The 14,716-nt window shown below is 41.7% G+C and overlaps 1 long non-coding RNA gene across 1 annotated transcript; it reads left to right on the top strand.

The window, feature by feature from the left end:
• Positions 1 to 136: 136 nt before the first annotated feature.
• On the top strand, positions 137 to 14,504 carry LOC133501437 (uncharacterized). Its single transcript, XR_009795179.1, has 3 exons — positions 137 to 257; positions 4,858 to 5,095; positions 14,128 to 14,504. It is a non-coding gene; the product is annotated as an uncharacterized LOC133501437 (long non-coding RNA).
• Positions 14,505 to 14,716: the final 212 nt, after the last annotated feature.

Here is a 14,716-nt window from a genome sequence, read left to right as displayed (position 1 = left end):
ACGAACCTCAAATTGAAAGTGTAACATGTTATTTTATGACGTTGCAGTCTTGATATTTTGATATCTTTTGGCATTTGTCTTTCGATCTTACCCGCATGATGATGACTGTTAACCTTCATGTCTTCATCCGCTCGACAGTCTCCGTAACGCCCGCCGACACTGACTAATGACGTCCTTCCGCTCGTTCTACCTTGTGGATGTGTTCACTTTTTGGGCACGAACCAGCCGCAGCATGTTGAGCATCGGCACTAGCCGAGGTAATCGTATACAAAGTACAAGAGCAACAATTATGTCTTTACAAAGGGTAATAAAAATCATGCATATATATATATATATATGTATATACATGCATACATTTTCTGAACTGCTTATCCTCATGAGGGTCGCGGGAGTGCTAGAGCTGTTATCGGGCACGGTACACCCTGAACTGGTTGCCGGGCACTCACAGGGTACACCGAGACAGACAACAGTCACACTCACAATCACACCAAGGGGCAATTTAGAGCGTCCAATTAATGTTGCATGTTTTTGGAATGTGGGAGGAAACCAGAGTGCCCGGGGAAAACCCACCCAGGCACAGGGAGAACATGCAAACTCCACACATAAAATCTAGCAAGCTCCATGTGTCTACTGTACATATTTTTCACCAATTTCAGTCTGTTCAGTTTACTTCTGCCATTAACGCTGTCGCTTTATTACGCACGTAAGGAATTTGGCCTTTGACAATTACACACAGGATTGACTGTGGAAAAAGCTCTTTTGCATTTTTTCCATCAAAGTCTCCGCATTGCAGCAATGAATGGCATTCCCTCTAAAAGGCAAGTTTCATACATGCACTTATTGTAATAGACCGCAACAGAAAAGCTTTTTTTTTTTTTTCAGCTTCTATAAGTGAGGCGACGTGTGTTTAAATGTGTAACCTTGCTTCCACCTTTGCGCTCTCATCTCTTCTACTACCTTTGTATTTTTTCACTGGCTTTCTCTGAATATGGTAGCAGGGAAGAATAAAAGTCAGGTTAATTTTCTTCCTCCGGCATACGTTCCTTTCAGCAGCTGTCAGCCCCTGTAGTTTGGCCCGATGCACCGTTCATTAATGGATTCATTAAACCTATAGAGTGTGCCGCTCTCCTGGCATGTCTGCTGACATGCGCTGTCACCTGCGCTGCGGTGAGAACACCCCACGTTGAAAAGGTCACGCTGCCGGCGTGCATGCGGAAGTGAGAGTTTGCAGCTTTAATGCGCAGATGTGTCACCGCCCGTCCTGCTCGCTGTCAGCCGTACACGTTCGTCTTCGCTCTCTCTGAGTGCAACTGCAAATCTTTTTCCCTCCCAACTTGATGCAAACCTCAGTGTGCGCTTTGGTAGACGGGTAAAGCTGAGCAAAATGAAAGTCAAAGACATGCAGCTCACTGTGCTGTATTCACTTTTGACGATTCTCATTTCATTCTGATTTTTGGAAGGGATTTTTTTTTTTTTGGAGGTGCAAAACCGTGTCAGGTGTAACATCCAGGGGCAGCCCTACTTGGTTATAACGGTTGCGGCCAGTCTGCGCAGGATACAACCCAACGTTCCCGCTAATTTTTGATGTGTCTGAGCAAACGCACTAAGCCCGTGAGCGCCCCCTTTGACCACTGTGGGCAATATCAGACGTGTGCACTGTGGTCAATCAGTGTCATCCGTTGAAGTTACATGGCTCATTAAAAGCTTCAGATTACATTCCCATCACAACATTTTTAAGAACAATTTGGTGTTTTTGCAAACTTACACTGAAAATGTACATTACAATACAAATACATACCAAGCCAATGATTAACTAGAAATATAAAATGTCGCCTCCAAAGTTTTCTTTTTCATCTGTGCTTCATCCTCAATCAGGCCGAACCAAGGTGGAATTTTAACATTATACACCATCTCATCCTGCGCTTTCTACTTTGGCTTCAGACCAGACCTTTTTTTTTCCTCAAAAAAAAAAGAGAAAATCTCGTCCAATTTCACCACTTTTTCTTCTATTATTCACATACCCTGGTGTTTGTAATTATGAGTGTACCCCTTTAAAATGGAGGGGGGCGGTGTCTGGTAAACTAGAAAGTAGTGTGTGGCTCGGTGTGGCCGAGCAGCAGCTCTTTGTGAGAGGCAGTGTGCTGCTGTGTTTTCCTCTGCACTGAGAGTGTGCGACAAGTGCCCAAATGCGCAGTTGCACATCTTTGAGGGAACATTGGACACAACAAAATCTCAAGACGATTAAAACATCTTGTCGCAAAATGCCCAATATTAAAAAGTTTTAGCTCAGTCGCAAATCGCACATCTTCCAATAGCTCCAAATAAGCCCTAAACACATCACTGTAAACAATCAAGAATGGCCAGTGTCTGTTCTGAAATCATCTCATCACAAGGAGAAGGCCAGAATATTTTCTTCACAACTTTTCCACAGAGCTCGAGCGACTTGGACAAAAAACTTTTCACCGCGAGTACAAAATGCAGCCGATGGACACGTTTCATATACAACAAGTGTCGATTACAATGTTCCAAAGCCTTCACTTAATTCCACAAGAGTGCGACCGCCTGCTGGTATTTACATGTTTTAGTGTGAGAATGCGCAACGTGTGCCAAGTGTGGAGCTCAACCCACTTTCACTCACATCAGTTACACAAAACCCATAACGCACGTTTACACACGATACAATACTGGCGCAAGATCCTTTATCGCGATTATTTTTTGATTGTGCACACACTCGGCCTAAGTGCATGTCCGGCAGCCAGTCTAATACAAATCTAAAACATTGTTTATATTATATTGTTATGTTATTGTTATAATCCAACTATTTTAACTGGGAAAAGATTGTGCTATAACATACATAATGCAGTGTATAAACATACAGCACCGATAGAGTTCCTGGGCGAAATTGATTCATCGACGGGGTACCCCCCCCCCCCCCCTGCACGATATGTCGAAGTGACTCGCACGAACAGAAGTTCCCATTGAACTTGAGTGGAAGAGATGGAAGACGAAGGTGCGGAGCCTTTGGAAGGATCAGAACAAATCTCAAACTGGAAAGAAAAGAAGAAAGCTGTCGAGAGTAAAATATCTTCATTCTGTCTCGCATCACCCTCGTCTTATTTCACTGCATCTTTCCTTTTCCGCCAGGCGTCCCTCATTTCCGCTCTTTCCCTTCCCACTCCTGCACCCCAGCATGGCCTGGCTGAACAATAGTAGAAATAAATAGAAGGAGATGGATGATTAGAAATGAATTTATCAGTTTGACGCCCAGTCCGCAACCTTTTCCAAGTCTGCGAGGTTGTGGCGAACGCTGTTTTATCAATTCAGAGACGCCGGGATGGCGAATGCGAGCGGGCTGTCGGCTATTATTCGCCGTCATGCTTTCAACGGGCTTATCGCTCAGCCGCCAAAACGGAGCAACCGAGTTAAGCCCCTTTCTGTATGTGCACCTTCCTTTCCCTTTGCATGCAGATGTTTTTCCATGTCACTACATTAGCATGTGTCACCCTCTTTTACCAAACACAAATACACTTCACAAGCGTTTACTTTTTCCTATACTGGCTCGACTTGTAAGCCCAAACACAGGCTGCTGTAGACAAAATTGGACTTGACATACTGTGCAATCACACAGACTTTGCCTGTCAACCCCCCACAGCCAAAGTCATACACACACACACACTCGCACTGGACTGGTCCCAGCGCCTGCCATCTGCGTGTGTTTGTATGTTGGCCTATTGTACCGTTGAATGTGTGATATTAATGTGTGAAATTGAATGAATGGGTGTTGAAATGAGTCCTTTGATATTCGGAAAGTACAGAAGGTCAGAGCTGCTAACATGCTGTCAGGGCCAGCGTTTTTCTTCAGAGGAAAAGTTGGAATTGAAGTTTGCAATGAATGTCCAACTTGGACGTAAATCAGTGAGTGATTGCAAAGCCAAAAAAATCACTTTCAAATGTGTTGAAGTCCATAGGATTTGTTTTGAAAGTCAACAAGCAGAGCCTGACAGTTTTACAAAACCTGTCATCTACTATATACTACATACTATATACTTTATATACACACATATATACACACACACACACACATACACGGTGGTGTGACTGGTTAGAGTGTCTGCATCACAGTTCTGAGGTCCCGGGTTCAAACCCGGACTGCGTGGAGTTTGCATGTTCTCCCCGTGCCTGCGTGGGTTTTTTTCCGGCCACTCCGGTTTCCTCCTGCATCCCAAAAACATGCAACATTAATTAGACACTCTAAATTGTCCCCAGGTGTAATTGGGAATGCGGCTGTTTGTCTCCATGTGCCCTGCGATTGGCTGGCAACCAGTTCAGGGTCTACCCTGCTTCCTGCCCGTTGACAACTGGGATAGGCTCCCGCACTCCCCGTGACCCATGTGAGGATGAGCGGCTCAGAAAATGGATGGATGTGAATGCGAATGGTCGTTTGTTTCTATGTGCCCTACGATTGGGTGTCAACCAGTTCATGGTGCCCCAAGATAGCTAAGATGGGCCCCGCCACTCCCACGACCCTTGTGAGGATAAACAGTATATTGATTGATCTTCAATATTGATATATTGAAGTATATTAATGGGTGGACTGATGATATTTTAAATCATCCAGCTGTCCAAAAATATTATTCAAAGAAAATCTGCAGTGTGGTTTTGTAATGTACAGACGCTTTCATCTTATAACAAAAATATTAATATTTACTCTTTGGATAGTGATTTTTTTTTTTTTTTTACATATACAGCATACTGACCCACATAACATTTTTCTGTGTTGTTATCCAAAGAAAAGGATATATCTTGATATATATTTTTTTATATATACATGAAACTTTTATTTTTCTTTTCATTAAGGAGCAACGCGGACCTCCGCATTATTCTTGTGCTGCTCACTGGACTTGGACCCCCCACCACCCCTTGTTGGTTCCTGCCATCATAGCACCGTGAAACAGTTGCGTGGCGACCACCCTGCACAAGGCAACACATGCGCGTCACCTCGCTCAACACCTTGTGAGCAATCTGAGCCAGGCCAGATGACTGACGGTCTTCACACGGCGCCGTCACCACGTCTTCACACTTCAAGATATTCTAAGTACGTATTGCCTCTTTCACGCAACACTGTACAGAAGTGCTGCCGATAGTGTTTTGCTTTGGTTTGTGTGAGACTGCATTTTTTTTTTTTTTATAACTAGAAAACATGAGTGAACTGAAGCAAGCGTCTGGTAGGAAAATACTTTTTTTTTTTTTTTTTTTAATAAGAATGAATGACTCAAAGGAAACGATAAGGACATCTGGTGTATTTTTAAACAATTAGGATTAAAAAAACACACATTTTTGGAAACTACTCACAAATGATGGAAACGGTCCGTTTCTCGATGATTAATAATCAACATGAAGTTGTTTAAAAGGAATTTGTGATCACAAGAGATCCAATCACTGATCTAAAAAAATGAAAAGACTGGATAGCTCATTGGCTACCAAAACTGAAGTCGCCGAAAGCAGATATCCGCCATCTTGATACTCCCAAAGCAAGCATGCCGACCTGTGCGTTAATGCCATCTTCATCAGTGGATAAGCAAGAAACCTTATCTGTGAAATTTTTGATGAGTTTCATAATACAGAACTCTGCAAATTGAATTAGATTTTTGAATGTGATGAAACAAGTTTAAATTATCTGTCTGAAATAGCACGTCGCAGAGACAACAGATGAACAATGTGTTTAGCATGTATTTCCTATTGTGAGTCCTTATTTCCAAAAATATATCAACTGATTGACTTAAGATTTAATGTTTTTATGACAAAAATGCTTGTTGGTAGTGCTTCACAGCGTATTTTCGGAAAAAGTTAACATGTCACGCAACTCAAGCCCTAGGTAATATGCAAGGTTTCTTTGCAGTCACGGTGTTATATGTCTTTCCTTTGCACTTTGCCTTTTTTGGCTGACCAAGTTGAATTAAAAATCCTTTCTGTTACCAGACCTGAAAAAATGTCAAGCTCACACGACCAGTTTTAATTCTACATGCCAAACTTTGAGGAAAACCCCACCATAATCCAACCTGTAAATCATGTCCTCCACACGTTTTGGGAGTACCAAAATGGCGGCCAACTGGCTTCAACCAATCGACATATCGCTCGCTTTTTTTTTTTTTTAGATCAGTGGATCCAATGCAATAGCTGTGCAAACTCTCTGCCGTGACCACGAGAATAGTTTTTATCTTTCCGAGAAGTGTTCAGTTAACATCGCGTGACATATTAACTAACCCGAACCTCTCAATTGTACACAGAGCAACAGCTACAGCAAATGCAAAGTGTAGCAGATAAATTCATGCATCTTTATCAGTGTCACTTATTTGGGCAGCTGAGTGCCCATTTATGCACATTTTGGGTGTGCTGAGGCTCCCCTAAGATGAATCCCAGCCCCCCCTAAAGCTCAGATCCTACAATCAAACACGTAGAAGCACCCCTACTTATGCATAATATTCACGTGCAACGTTCTCTGCAGGCCATCCGTCTTTCTTCTTTCACGCTTGTCCTCATTAGCGTCTCAGGTGAACTGACGAGGGCCACCAAGACTGCTCGCCAGCCGATCGTAATCCTTTCAAGCCATTTTACATTTTAAAAAGTCATTAAACAGGTGATAAAAATGGTCGATGCTGCAAGCTTTTGGAAATAGTTTCATTTCCAAAGGTGCCACCGTAGAGGTGGGTTGACTTAGATTTGGGGTGCCTCAGAGGTGGAGCCAGAACACACCGGAGGGATCATTACGGTCAACCCCGGGAGGAGTTGGAGTGTGTTGATGACACCCTGGTTACGCCCCTCGACCTGCTGCCACCGTATCCGTATTTTGGATCTGCAGTGCTAACACACCAAGAATGAGCAACTTATTATTTCCATAAAATCTTCATTAGTTCTTTTAGGAGTTTTTTTTTTTTTTAATGTTGCACACATGGAGTACAAAACACAAATATACACAAAAACACACGCACACACCTATATCAACTCAAATGAAACAGCACTAGCTGGGTGGAAATTACCTTAGTTGCTAAGCAACCACAGCATCTGTGCAAAGCCTTGTCATTTCCCAAGCCATATTAATATCCCATAATGCTCAAAAATAAGCTCAGTGCACATGGGTGTGCGTGTGTGATTATAAAATGGAAAGGAAAAAAATATATATTTATAAAAAAACTGCATTTTTCTTCAGTTTTATGAACACGTTGAAGGAAAAAATGTTCCCAATGATGGGCTTTCCATATCCAGTACAAGCAGTAGTATAAAAAAGTAATAACAGTTTGCTGACAATCAAAGATGTTTTTTGTCAAAACAGGAGGGGGAAAAAAGTCCCAAAATGTGCAAAATAGCCACCGCCTGCTTCTTTGCTCAGTGATGAACTAATGAACAGTTAAGAGATTCATAAAAGGGAGTCAAATGAGTGTAAGGAGGGAGAGAATGATGTAATATTATAATATAATGCTATATATGCTTTATAACATGATCCTGTAGTAGCAAAAGTGTTTTTTTTTCACTGGTGGGGCAGATTAAAAGTCTACAATTTCCTGATGAATATATTAACATTTATGAGGCAAATCGGAGTCTGGCAATCTCTCTCCTTGCATAAATAATGAGCTGGTTTAATATGACTGCCTGGTGGGGAGCCTCCCTTGACGTGTGAAATCGAATGGGATGGCGTGTGTGTGCGTGCATAGGCAGAATGCTAATGAGTCACTGGCGTTGTGCCAGAACATGAGAAAAATGTACATAAACATGTACACATACAGAATCAAAATATATTATACTATAGTATTTTCAGATTGTGTTGACATGTAGTATGAAGGTGCGTTTCATTAAGTAACCTTTTTTTTTTTTTTTTTTTAATGTCCAGCGATGTCACACATTGAATTATTTAGGTACCAATGCACTGGTTCCTTTTTTTCCCTCCTTGGTAAAATCAGAATCTGAATTATCTTCAGTACGTCAAAAACACTCAATGAATTTGTCTCCGGTAGTCGGAGCTGATCGAGTACAGTTGACGGAGGGTACTTTTGAGACATAGAAACAAACAACGTAGTCATGCGGGTACAATTCTGCTTTTTGACCATTGTGCGAATGGTGCAGAGACTTCAAGAAATGTATACAGTTTACAGTGAGTATCCATCCATTTTCTTAGCAGATTATGCTCACAAGGGTCTTGAGTGCTGGAGTCTATCCCCAGCTGTCAATGGGCATTAGGCGGGGTACACCCTGAAACTGTTTGCCAGCCAATTGCAGGGCACTCACAATCACACCTAAGGACAATTTAGAGTGTGTAATTAATGTTGCATTTTTTTGGGGAGGTGGGAGGAAACCGGAGTGCCCGGAGAAAACCCACACAGGCGTGGCCGGGATTGAACCCTGTGATGGCAAAACTGTGATGCCAACCCTTTACCAGCGGAGCCCACCATGTTGCCTTACAGTGAGTAGTAGTGCAATAATCCGGGCCAAGGTCAATTGTGCAAATGGTGCCGATACTTCTCAAGCACAAAAGTGGCCGGTAATGGGTAGTGCAGGGTGGTAAGACTACGACAGTGAGTGGACTAGTGACGTACTGAACATTTGGTCCAACAGAGATGGGACTACAATCTTGTGACAAAATTGTCAGCATGTTACAATGCAATTGTAAATTAACTGTTGAAGAAATTCATAACAACAGGAAAGAAGCTGTTGAAATATCTGCTTGTTTTAGTTTAAAGCACCTACCTGGGCTAAGGAGCTGGAAGGTGAGGCAGCTAACACTTCACTTGGCACTTTTAACATTAAAAAAAAAAAAAAAAATCTACCTTAGCAGAATTGGTATGCGTGGGAATTTACCAAGAGTGACAGGACTGAGTTCATATTTATTGACATTTTTAAAGCGCAAACTGTAAATTGCGTATTCCCCCCCTCCGTTGGCTCTGTTTAGAGAAGACTTGATTAGCATGTTTGCAAAGCACACAGTCCTGGGATAACAGTTTTTCAGTCTGATGGAGGACAACCATGTGTTAGTTTAGGCCACTTTTAAACTGAATGGAAGTCAAATTTATCATTAAGGAATGTGGATTTCACTGTACACTTGTGATTACTTGGAAAATGGGCTAGCAGGAGTTGATGAACGATAGCTCAGTCGAGTCCGAAGCTGTGGTGGCGCCTGGCAATAGTCATGGCATCAACGGCCATCTCCCTTAACTCGCTGTGCAACTTCAGCCCATTACAGCTTCGCATTTTGACGGTGCCTTCCCCCGAGCGCAGCAGATTTGCGGCGGAGGGTCAAGCCGAGTTCACCGATAAAGGGCAGTTTGCCGGGATAACGCAGGGAGGCCAGGAGGCAAAGTAGATTAAATCTGGAGCAAAAAGAGCTGCAAAAAATGTTTTTGAAAAGGTAAAAAACAAGATCATTCACCTCGCTTCAATGTGCTCAAATATCTTGAGACGTTAGGAGCTGATCCACCATAAAGTTGAGGCTATTATCGGGATTGTGTGAGTGAGTGAGTGAGTGAGTGAACGCACACCTACATGCGGGAATCTTTGTCTGTTGTGCTTCGAGCGATTGCAATGCAGGAGGGAGTGGCCGCAACCAACTGCGATGGAGTCTGAAAGTGGACTTGATAGGTCACGGACACAACAAAACATATTCAAGTTTTACTTCTCGTATGTTAGAGTTCGTCAAATGGTTTAGGGAGCAATTTTCTATTTGAAAAAAAAAAATAGAATTTTTGGGGGTTTGTTTTTAACAAAAGCTCGCGTGAGGGAAGACCTCCTGAATTGTTACAATGGGAATACAACGAGTAAAGTCTATCGTGAGTCATTTTATTCTTGGTTCAATAATGCAGTACAGCTGGAAGCCTAACTAAATGTTCCCTGCTTAAATTTGCGTCATCTCTTGGAGCAAAACCTGCCTCAACTGGGAGGTGGAAGGAGGTACTCTGCAAAAACTCAAAATCTTAACAAGCTCATTTTTAGTTGAAATAAGTAGAAAAACTGAATTTTTTTTCCTACTTATTCGAGGTAAAAAAAAAAAAAAAAAAAAGAAAATCACTCGTTACAAGTTACTTTATGACTTTATGAGTTCTATTTTAATTATTTTTGACTAGTTAGAAAAAATATTTCTCTGGTCCTAACCATTGCAAATTGTCTTCACTTTGAATAACTGATTTCAAAAATAGTTTTCAATCAATTTAGTATATCGTATATGATGATCATACATTTAAATGTGTTCACAGTCATAGAGGCCCTCTTAAGCCAACCATAACTATAACGTGGCCAGTGACAAAAATGAGTTTGACACCTCTGCCAGACTACATTACCGATGCACGACCATTTCCGGGTATTGTCAAATGCGATAATATTTTACGAGTCATTCTCTCATCCCAACACCCACATTACACCGTTGTGTAATAAATTCTTCCCAATTTAATTGTTGGGAAAAGTGTCAAGTCAAGTTGGAAAGGTCTGCTTATTTCCGTTGATTGCATTCTTCACTTACTTGGGTTAAACCATCGGAATATGTCTGACAAACCCAGGAGTAATGACATTGTGTGATCATGCCAGTGTCCCCTAAATAATTGCTGATAATTTGTTACGCTTAATTTGTACATTTTATCTTAGCCATCGCAATTACGTGTGAGTGGGAAACTCTTACAGATAAATTTAGAGAAGTAATTAAAGGATCTCAATCTTTTAGATCATCAGGCACAGAGTTGCAGACCTGAGGGGCCTCGAGTGTAATCCCTTCACACCACAGAGCTCAGAACCACAATTTTTTTTGTCAGACAACTGGAGGCCAATCGAGGGGGTAATTGTTAAAAAAAAAAAACAAAACACTCAAGTATTGGAATAAGAAGGAAAGAAGAACGTTAAATGGCGACTGATGAAAATCACTTGAATAAAACCTACCCGACAAAAATTTCTTTAAAATCTGCAACAAAATATAACGATCCAAGGAAACTCGAAAACACGAGTAATCAATGTCTATCAGCCTGAAAAGAGACAAAGCTATTTCTAAACCTTCAGGACTCCAGAGAACCACAGTGAGAGCCATTATATCTCTAATGGAGAAAAAATGGAAGGGTGGTGAACCTTCCCAAGAATGGCTCACTTACAAAAAACTCCCCCAAGAAGACAGAAATGACTCATGTGGGAGATCAGAAAGTAACTCAAGACAACATTTAGAGAACTGCAGGCCTCACTTGCCTCAATTGAGGTCAGTGTTCACAAATCAGCAATAAGGAAAAAAAATGGGCAAAATGGCATCTATGGGAGATTTCCAAAGTTAGAAACCACTGCTGAACCAAAAAAACATAAAGGGTTGTCTTTACTTAAAAAAAAAAAAAAAAAAACACAACACACATCTGAATGATTTTTTAGATTTTTCTGTGGACTGATGAGACTGCAGTTGAGCTTTACAAATACTTTTTTCATGGCACTGTATTTCATCCAGACTCCAGTGTTCCTTCTGCTAATCTTCTAGTGTGTATTGATTGATCAGTCCAGTATCGAGATTTTCTTTCTGTTTTTGACCCCGTAGGATCACCGTAGTACACAATTGTGTTCGGACAAAACATTGAAGACATGTTTGCTTGTTCTAATATCAGTCAAAGAAGAGACAAAATGACCACTAATCGGACCTCTGAGACGTGAACATGTTTGTTTTCTTGCTTGGCTCCAAATCTCGTAATCCTCCACCGTCTCCCCCCCCTGGAATGATTAAAGAGTTCAGTTTTGCCTCCAGCGATGTCCATCAGCTGTCTTCACTTGCATTTTCATACGTTCCCGCAATCGTATATGCATCCATATGCATGCGTGATGCGCTACACCTGTGAACGTGCGCCCGTGTGTGGGAAGGAATTCCCTGCACGGCTCCTGTCCGTTGTCAGTGTCAAAAGTGTTCCGTTGGGCCGTTCAGTGCGCAGGTGGCGATAGACTGGCCCCTAATGAGTCCATCTGGGACTGTGTGCGTGTGCGTGTGTATGTGTGTCACTGGTCATGACTGTGCGCACTAAATGTATTTATGTTCTCGTGTGTTTGAATGGTCAGAAGCCTGCCTGCTGTATGTGAGAAACAAGTCACCTTGTGAGTGGAATCTTAAACAGATAAAAAAAAAAAATTGTTGTAATATTTTTTAACTGAACTGATTTTGGCTAATATTTCTATCAGATATGCTCATGGGTGTATTTCTCTCTTGGGTTCAACATGTACGTCATACACTGTAGAGATAAAAGTAATGAGACATCAGTCCGTTACACGGACAGGAATAGAAATGGGAAGACAGAATAGAATTTGTCACATCTTTCCACCTCCATCTATGAAACGCTTTTTACTGTATTTATTTTGGATTGCTTCTCTGTGTCCTCACTTTACGATAAAGCGTTCCGTTCTGGCGGTGGCGACGTAAGCCAACTTTGTATGTATCAAATTGCGTCGTAGTCTATCGCTAAGTCATACTTAGTTAAAAATGCATCAAAAACGCGTACAAAAACTAAGTACCGTCACTTCTTGGGCAACGTATTCTTGCTGCGATGCAACGTAGTCGTAACCTCGAAGCTTCAGCCCGAGGGCTGCTTGTAATCACATTTCAACTTAAGTTCTAGGAAATATTTATTCTTGGAACATATACAGGGAGTCCTCGGTCTACGACTGAGATCCGTTCCGAGAGTAGAGCTTTAACTCGAACTTCGACTTTAGTCGGATTCCACCATCAAAGTCAGAATTTACATCAAAATACTTTGTATAAAAAAAAATAATACATTGAAATAAACAAGATGATGTACTGAGCATTACTGCTGAGAGGTGGATGGAGAAGAAGAAGAAGAAGGGGAGCCTGTGCTTAGCTATTGCGAAGGAACCTGGTCCTCAATCCTCTCCATCTCGACAAGTATCAAGGAACCTTGTTTTGTGACCATTGCATCCGACATAGGAACGGAACCCTTCACATGCGCTCAGATACGAGTTTTGTCTTTAATAATTGTTACCACGGTTGACCGACTGAAGCCCCGGTGGTGTTGGTGTCTCCCCTTTCTCCAATCTTTTTATGATCTTGAGCTTCGTTTCCATGGTAATGGATTTTCTTTTGGCTGCAGAAGCATCGACAAAAGACACAGCTTTCTTCTTTGGGGCGATAATGTCTAAAAAAGAGGGCGAAAAATGCGAAGATACTCCCGGCGCACAAACACGGAGAAGCATTACCCAGACAAAATGGCGGATGGGCGTTGTAAAGTCGAAATGTCTTAGGTCCAGACCGTCTTAACCCGAGGACTCCCTGTGCTTCCAATTACAAATCGGTCCCCGCCCAAACTTTCTGGACCTCTCAAAAGTACAAAACACCTGAAAAGATCTTCTTTTGGCTCCAGACAAATTATTAGTAAACTCGTCCTCCATTTTGGGCTAGAAGTTCCAGGCACACAGAGGTCCTACAAAGGTTTCTTACTTCCAATGTGTGAGGTCTCGACACTGTCTTCAATGTTTTCCACACCAAACTCATCGGGCCATGCCATTCGGCCCATTGCTTTATGGTTTTTCGCCAAATAGGACCCACAAAAATCGGAAACATTCCAATTCTATAGCACGTAAGGAGGCAGAATAACTTTCAAGGGGACATTTCCCCCCAATGTGGTGTATTTACACATACAAGAATATGCTAGAAGCATACTTCCCCACCTCCTGCATCCGTATGCATCTTCGGGTCAGATCATCTCATGTAAAAACCATGTCATGAAATCTGGTTTTGCATAAGGTGCGCAGGGGACTTGTGCACTCATTCTAGGACGCGCTGTGTCGTCGTCCTGTCAACCGGTTCAAACTCACTTCACCAACATGACATGAGAACGAGGATAGATATGGGCTTGGCCAATTCACAGCAAATATGTACGGTTCTTGTTCAATGTTGCTGTTGTTCATTATATAAAAATTGCTTTCATACATATGAACTTGTGTGATGTATTGAACAAAGGCTTAAAAGTAAGACATTGAGGAGAAAAGAAGCCACATAATATACCCACGCTGCTGAGTAGCCCACAATTCAATGGCTTATAAAACTGCAAATATTTAAAACCTTCTCATCAATTCAAAACAAAGCATCTGACGCCAATACTTTATCTTTTCTTTTCTCTTCAGAAAATGGACCTTTTGACCTGACGAAGGAGCGCGTTGAGCTTCCCGTGTGCCTGTATGGAGCAGTTACATCAGTTAAACTGAACAAACAGATCATTTACATGGCTGGCGCACACGCTTCACTTCAAAGTGTTCTGAGATGCATTTTGTGTGTGTGCGTGCATTCATACAGCACATTTCCATTTTTCATATCGCCCCTATCTGCTGACAAAACGTACTGACATTGTGGTTTGAAGCAGGTTGGACCTGACCATGATGTAGGACCCGCCTCTCATTGAATGGAGCAGAGAGAAAGAACACCTAGAGAAATATTTGGCATATTAAATAGATAACTTAATATAGAGCAAACATTGTGATGTCCCTGGTAACTTTATCCAAGATTCACACAGCCCATTTCCAATCTCTTTTTCTTGGAGAGCAACATAAATCATGAAAAGTACCAAGGGCTTGAAAATAAAATAAAAATCATTCAAAGTCCACTTTTTTCCCTGACAACTTACCATCAGATCACTTATGCTGATTGCTTTGACCCGCTAATATTACCTGCTTTCAGCAGAAAAATGAAAATATATTTGACAAATAGTAAAGGTAA

Source organism: Syngnathoides biaculeatus, chromosome 5 (assembly GCF_019802595.1).
Source record: "Syngnathoides biaculeatus isolate LvHL_M chromosome 5, ASM1980259v1, whole genome shotgun sequence".
In the NCBI taxonomy this organism is placed as follows: Eukaryota; Metazoa; Chordata; class Actinopteri; order Syngnathiformes; family Syngnathidae; genus Syngnathoides; species Syngnathoides biaculeatus.
Note: the sequence above shows the minus strand (reverse complement) of the source record. Positions and strands in the feature narration are given on the sequence as shown.